Below are 7,241 nucleotides of genomic sequence, written 5' to 3'. Positions count from 1 at the left end.
TTTGGATCTTTTTCTTATATACGCTCCTATTACCCCCCACCCCATCCCAATTTTTCACACTTGCTCTCTGGTCACCTGAGGCAGGCAGCGAAGGGTCAGCAGGGATCAGTGCCCGCAGGAGAGGGGGCTAGGAGGGCGTCTCGGATTCAGGGCAATGACTGGCTCTGCCCTGAGTAGCCCCCCTGCCCCCCCACTGCACAGGCACTGTACTGACTCCCATACAGGGAGCCCTGCTGCCCATACCATTGAATGTACATGTGCACTGCGGCAGATCCCCAGGCAGCACCAGTCATGGGCTACTGTGGCCCCGTCTGCGCCTAGGGCACGGGAGACAGGAGCAGGACGCAGAGGCACACAGCTTCCAGGGCCCTGCTCCGTTTGCCCCCTGCCCCGCAGCGCGGCATCAGAGTACTGGGCTCAGAATTTGGCTGATTAATATTAATTATATTTGGTGAACCACAGAATATCAGGGTTGGAAGGGACCTCAGGAGGTCATCTAGTCCCACCCCCTGCTCAGAGCAGTAGGACCAATCCCACCTCCAATCCCAAATGGCCCCTCAAGTAAGTGAACTAACAACCCAGAGGAGCGAATAAGTACCACCGGGAGCTCCGGGTCAGATAACCGTGAGGGCTGGGAGCCACTCACCACCACGCCAGAGGGGGGAGGCGGATGCTGCCGTGCCGTGCTATCATCAGGCGCGCTGCCCTTCTGCGCCCAGGGATTCTTGCCGCCGATCCGCGCACCTCCGCTCGCGTCTTCACCTTGGCGTAGCTCTGAAAGAAGAGCGTGGGTCAGACGCCCTGTGGGGCGTGAGCACCTTGGACCCGCCTGACCCAACCCCTGCTGCCGCTCAACGGGGGAAACTGAGGGCACGGGGGAGGGACTCGTCCGGCGCCACAAGAACAGGGATAGAACCCACGAGTCCTGACTCCTAGGCCTCGACCTCTAAACACTCCCAGAGCTGGGAACAGAGCGCAGGTGTCAGTGGCCTATGGGCACTCTCCATCCCCCACTCCTCAGACTGACAAAGCTGTCATTCCGCTCAGGGTTCCCCAACTCCCCGGCTCTGCACACACTCACTATCCTCTTGTAGTTCCTCTGCCAGACTGCGACAGTGTGCAGGATGTCGACCCTGCAGAGGGAAAGCACAGAGACCAAGGGTTGGTTTGTCAGGCACTGTGCCGAGTGAGAGAACAGGCATTGTGTGTATGAGGAGCACACAGCGGGGGGCACGCAAGCTGCAGCTTAACAAGCAACATTGGGGAGCGAAAACACCCAGGGGTCCATGATTTCTCTCTGGGTTGGAATTAGCCCCTGGGGACAGGATCCTTGTGTTTAAGCCACAAGGCCGGCACTTTGGTGACCCCCTTGGGGAGGCTAGTAAACGCAGCAAAGAATCCTGTGGCAACTTAATAGACTAACAGACGTTTTGGAGCATGAGCTTTGTGGGTGAATACCCACTTTGTCGGATGCATGCATGTATTCCAACAAAATCTCATGCTCCAAACAATCTGTTAGTCTACAAGGTGCCACAGGATTCTTTGCGCTGTTTACAGATCCAGACTAACACGGCTACCTCTGATACTTGGGGAGGCAGAGAGCAGTTCTGTCCCCATTGTTCAGCCGATGTTTGGACGGCTTTATCTCGGCGCAAAGGTGACCGTGGGTGCCCAGGCTCAGCAACAACAGCTCTGAGACAACTCCTTCAGATCAAGGCTGCGATCAGAGCCAGCACCCCAAAGGGAAAGGGCCCCCGTCCCAATCTCCGCCCCCTGAGGCAGCCATTCCCTGTAGAGGGGGCTCATTCCCCCTTAACCCGGACGCTCCCTCGGGCCGACAGACACGTTCTGAAGACACATACCGGGGCATTACTGCAAAGACTATCAGGATGCAGGGTCTGCCAGGCCCAGAGTGTCTGTACCGTTTAGTGCCTGAGGGACTCCACCCAGGCCTGCACCGCGTGCGGTTGAGAGGGGATCGCAAGGCAGCAATCCCGCAGGACCAGGGGCGCTGGGTCACCGGGGCGGCTTTTCTAGGAGGCACAAAACAAAAGGAGTCTGAGCAGCCACTGCAGAGCCCATGTGCTTCGTGCAGACACTAGCAAGATCGTCGCAGTCTCTGGCCAGAAAGATCAATAACCGGCCACCTATTTCAGCCCATGGTACGTGATTGGTCACAATCGTCCCCAGTTAAAAACTGGACCATTACCTGACTGACAACACATAACAAGTCACTCTGCTAAGGCAGGTAGCAGAGGCCAGGTGCTTCATCTCCAGCAGAACCACAACCCGCAGCACAACTCAACTCTAAAGCCAGCCAGAGCGCCCATCACACACACACAGCAAAGCAGGTAACAGAGTGAGAGCGCCAAAACTGGCTCTCTGGCCACCTGTACGCTCACTGGCCACCCGCAAGTCAGAGCTCCCAAACACACCCAAGAGCACAGTCTGACGGCAAGCAGTGATCAGGCAGCACCTGGATCTAGTGGCAAGGGCACAGGACAGAGACACAGGCACACTTATACCCACCGCTGCCCAGCTGGGTGACCTAGGGCAAGTCCCTTCTCTACTCCGCACCTCGGTTTCCCCTCCTGCCTTGCGCCTGTTTAGACCGGGGGTAGTCAAAGACCGGACCATCGGGCTAAAGCCTGACTGCCACATGCTTTTGAATGGACCCCAAATCTATTTTTTAGTTTACTTATCATGACTGTTATTTTTTAACTATTTTCTCTGAAGTCTGGACCCTGACTATACCTGAACAAGAAATTTGGACCTTGACAAAAAAGAATTTGACTCCCTCAGTAGACTAGTGAGCACTTTGGGGCCAGGGAACAATCTCTCACTCTGAGTCGTGTGCAGGGGCCTGTGCAGTGCCCAGCACCGCAAGGGCCCGAACCGTGGCTGGGGACTCCAGGTGTTACAGTAATACAAATAAACAAACAAATACAACCCACAACCCCCCATCCGAGGATGAGCTGACCTCTAACAGAGGTTTGGAAGACACTTCCTCTGGGGCGGCAGTTATCCCACTACCACCTCCTGCAGAGTTCCCCCACGAAGCAGCCGGTGCTGTCCGTCAACCACACAGGAGACTAATCCAGGGGGCTCCCCTGTCTGTCCAGCAGCTTGGTCTCTTGGGCAATCCCTGCAATCCTACTTCTTTATGGTACCTGCAATCTCATTTCACACCTGGCCCCACACCGGATCTGGGCACAGGAACAGCAGAGCTGCACTTATTAACCATGACCGGGACTCACCTGCCTGGGATGCGGCATCCACCACGGTGTGGGAGGTTACGGACGCCTCGGTAAGCCCCAGCCGGCTGGCAGAGGTGGCCAGAGCCTTGGAGAGGGAGGAAAGACAAGGGGAGGGAGTGGTCAGAGCACAGAGCAGTGAGGGGAAAGGCGCAGTGGTGACAAGTCGCATGTTTGCACACTGCGTGCCTGTTAAACGCCCAGGCTCAGGCCAGTGCCACACTCCAATTACTGTGTCGCCAGGGCTACCCTGGTCAAGGTATGGGGAATATCACACCCTTGGCCCCACAGCTGCGCCTGTCGTATACACTGCATCTACAGGAGGGGGCTCTGCCAGCCAAGCACCAGCAGGCTGTCCCAGGCTGGCAGAAACCTGATCAGCTGAGAGTTAAACCCACACTGGAGCACTTTGCGAAATCACTGACCCTCGCACCCGAGCCAAGCTCCTCCCCAGGGGGATGCGGGCGAGGAGTCCAGCCAGCCGCGGGGGACATGAGGAGATGCAGCGGTCACGCCCAGAGGAGGGAGCACCCCCCCCCGCCCCAGGGAGGAAAGAAGGCCTAGGAGAACGCAGAGCCCCGAGCCACATGTCCCTGCTGGGTCAGCTGCAACGCACCATCCCCGCTCACTCCCACCGGTAGCAGAGGGAGCTCGGAGGCTGCAGCCCCCTCCTCCCGCCCCCGGGGCGTCACCTGCCGGGCTCTGCCCTTTGGACCCCAGCCCAACCCTTCACTCCCCCGCGCTACGGTCCTGTGACCCCGACACCACCCACCCGAGCTCTTCCCCTCCCCACGGGCCCCTTCACCGAGCGCCCTCTGACCTCTGCCCTTTGACCCCCAACAGGGCCCTTCACCGAGCGCCCTACAGGACCTTTGACCCCAACAGGCCCCTTCACCGAGCGCCCTCTGACCTCTGCCCTTTGACCCCCACAGGGCCCCTTCATCGAGCGCCCTCTGACCTCTGCCCTTTGGACCCCCACAGGGCCCTTCATCGAGCGCCCATCTGACCTCTGCCGATTTGACCCCCACATGGACCCCCTTCAACCTGAGCGCTTTGTATTAGGATCTCTGCCCTTTGACCCCCACAGGGCCCTTCACTGAGCGCCCTCTGACCTCTGCCCTTTGACCCCCACAGGGCCCTTCACCGAGCGCCCTCTGACCTCTGCCTTTGACCCACACAAGGGCGCCCCTCACCCGCGGGGCCGCGCCCCGGCTCCAGAGCGGCTCCCAGCCCGGATCATGGCGCCCCGTCCCCTGCCCCGGGAAGAGCCACACTACGCCGACCCCACGTGAGCGCCGGGCGCGGCGCCGGGAGGACCCAGAGATAGAGCCGCTTCCGGCGCAAGCCGATGAACGTAAGAGAAGACAGCGCGCTCCCGCGCGGTGCTCCTAGGGGGCGGGGCCGGATGCACTTCCGGTGCGGGAAGGGGAGGGGAGGTGCTGGGGGTACAACGTCTATGGGGGATGGGGGGAGCAGCGGATGGGAAGGTGGAGGGGGGAGCAGGGGGTGGAAGGTGGATGGGGGGAGCGGGGGATGGGAATGGGGAAGGTGGGATGGGGAGCGGGAGATGGGAAGGGGGCAGAGTGGATGCGGGGAGCAGGGAGTGAGGAGAGCAGGAAGGGGGATGGGGGAGTGGGGGATGGGAAGGGGGGAAGGTGGATGGGGGAGCAGGGGATGGGAAGGTGGATGGGGGGAGCAGGGGTTGGGAAGGTGGATGGGGGGCAGGGGATGGGACGGGGGAAGGTGGATGGGGGGAGCAGGGGATGGGAAGGTGGATGGGGGGGGCAGGGGTTGGGAAGGTGGATGGGGGGAGCGGGGGATGGGGGGGGAAGGTGGGGGGGAGCAGGGGATGGGAAGGTGGATGGGGGGGCAGGGGTTGGGAAGGTGGATGGGGGGAGCAGGGGATGGGAAGGGGGAAGGTGGATGGGGGAGCAGGGGATGGGAAGGGGGAAGGTGGATGGGGGGAGCGGGGGATGGGAAGGGGGAAGGTGGATGGGGGGGGGGGGGATGGGAAGGGGGATGGGGGAGCAGGGGATGGGAAGGGGGATGGGGGAGCAGGGGATGGGAAGGTGGATGGGGGAGCAGGGGATGGGAAGGTGGATGGGGGGAGCGGGGGATGGGAAGGGGGAAGGTGGATGGGGGGAGCGGGGGATGGGAAGGGGGGAGGTGGAGAGAGGGGCCAGGGGAGGAGGAGAGCAGGGAAGGGGGATGGGGGAGTGGGGATGGGACGGGGTAAGTGGGGTGGGGAGCAGGGATGGGAAGGGGAAGGTGGATAGGTGAGGGAGGGATGGGAAGGTGGATGGGAGGGCATGGGGTTGGGATGGTGAATGGGTGGATGGGGGAGCAGGGGATGGGAAGGGGGAAGGTGGATGGGGGAGCAGGGGATGGGAAGGTGGATGGGGGGCAGGGGATGGGAAGGTGGATGGGGGGCAGGGGATGGGAAGGGGGAAGGTGGATGGGGGAGCAGGGGATGGGAAGGGGGAAGGTGGATGGGGGGGGGGAGCAGGGGATGGGAAGGGGGAAGGTGTGATGGTTGTGGGAGCGGGGGGATGGAAGGGGGAAGGTGGATGGGGGGAGCAGGGGATGGAAGGGGAAGGTGGATGCGGGGGCAGGGATGGGAAGGTGGATGGGGGGGCTAGGGGATGGGAAGGTGGCATTGGTGAGACGCGGGGGATGGGACGGGGGCCGGGGATGAGGGGAGCAGGGGATGGGAAGGGGGAAGGTGGATGGGGGGCAGGGGATGGGAAGGGGGAAGGTGGATGGGGGGAGCAGGGGATGGGAAGGGGGAAGGTGGATGGGGGAGCAGGGGATGGGAAGGTGGATGGGGGGAGCAGGGGATGGGAAGGTGGATGGGGGGTTTGACGAACTGGGGAACGTCTTAATGTGTTTTCTCTGAATACTGTGTTATGTGCCTCATTGTCCCCAGGGCAGTTCTTAAGTATCTGGCGAGCAAAGGGCCAGTGCACCTAAATGCCTCTTGGACACTCTGTCTCCTAGCAACTGATGGCCTGGGCCCCCCCTCTGCAAAGGTGCCAGCTGAAGGTGTTGGAGACAAAGGTGATCAGGTGACCTCCTGGCCCGGAAAGGGGCTGAGCAGAGAGGAGGGGCTGGGAGGGGTTGTTGTCTGCGCGGGCTGGGTTCAAGGGTGGAGGGCAGACGTGGGGGTATGGCTCACTGCCCCCCAGAATGGACCCAGCTCACAGGGTCCGGTTCGCTGTACTACAAGCTCTGTTTTTAGACCCTGTTCCTGTCATCGAATAAACCTCTGTGTTACTGGCTGGCTGAGAGTCACGTCTGACTGCCGAAGTGGGGGTGCAGGACCCGGTGGCTTCCCCAGGACCCCGCTGGGGTGGACTCGCTGTGGGAAGACGCACGGAGGGAGCAGAGGAATGCTGAATGCTCCAAGGGAGAAACCAGCAGGTGAAGCCGGGGAGCTGAGTGAGCCCTGAACAAGTCTGCTCCAAGGGAGAGGAGCTCCCCAAAAGTCCTGCCTGGCTTGTGGGGAGCAGTTCAGAAGCATCACGCCCAGGGACTCCATGACAGGGGGCAGGAGATGGGAAGGGGGAAGGTGGATGGGGGGAGCAGGGGATGGGAAGGGGGAAGGTGGATGGGGAGAGCGGGGGATGGGAAGGGGGAAGGGGGGATGGGAAGGGGGAAGGTGGATGGGGGGGGGAGCAGGGGATGGGAAGGGGAAGGTGGATGGGGGGCAGGGGATGGGAAGGGGGAAGGGGGATGGGGGCAGGGGATGGGAAGGGGGAAGGTGGATGGGGGGAGCAGGGGATGGGAAGGTGGATGGGGGCAGGGGATGGGAAGGGGGAAGGTGGATGGGGGGAGCAGGGGATGGGAAGGTGGATGGGGGGAGCAGGGGATGGGAAGGTGGAGGGGGGAGCAGGGGATGGGAAGGTGGATGGGGGGGCAGGGGTTGGGAAGGTGGATGGGGGAGCAGGGGATGGGAAGGGGATGGGGAGCAGGGATGGGAAGGTGGAT

Source organism: Gopherus flavomarginatus, chromosome 16, assembly GCF_025201925.1.
Source record: "Gopherus flavomarginatus isolate rGopFla2 chromosome 16, rGopFla2.mat.asm, whole genome shotgun sequence".
In the NCBI taxonomy this organism is placed as follows: Eukaryota; Metazoa; Chordata; order Testudines; family Testudinidae; genus Gopherus; species Gopherus flavomarginatus.
This window is presented reverse-complemented; position numbering follows the sequence as displayed.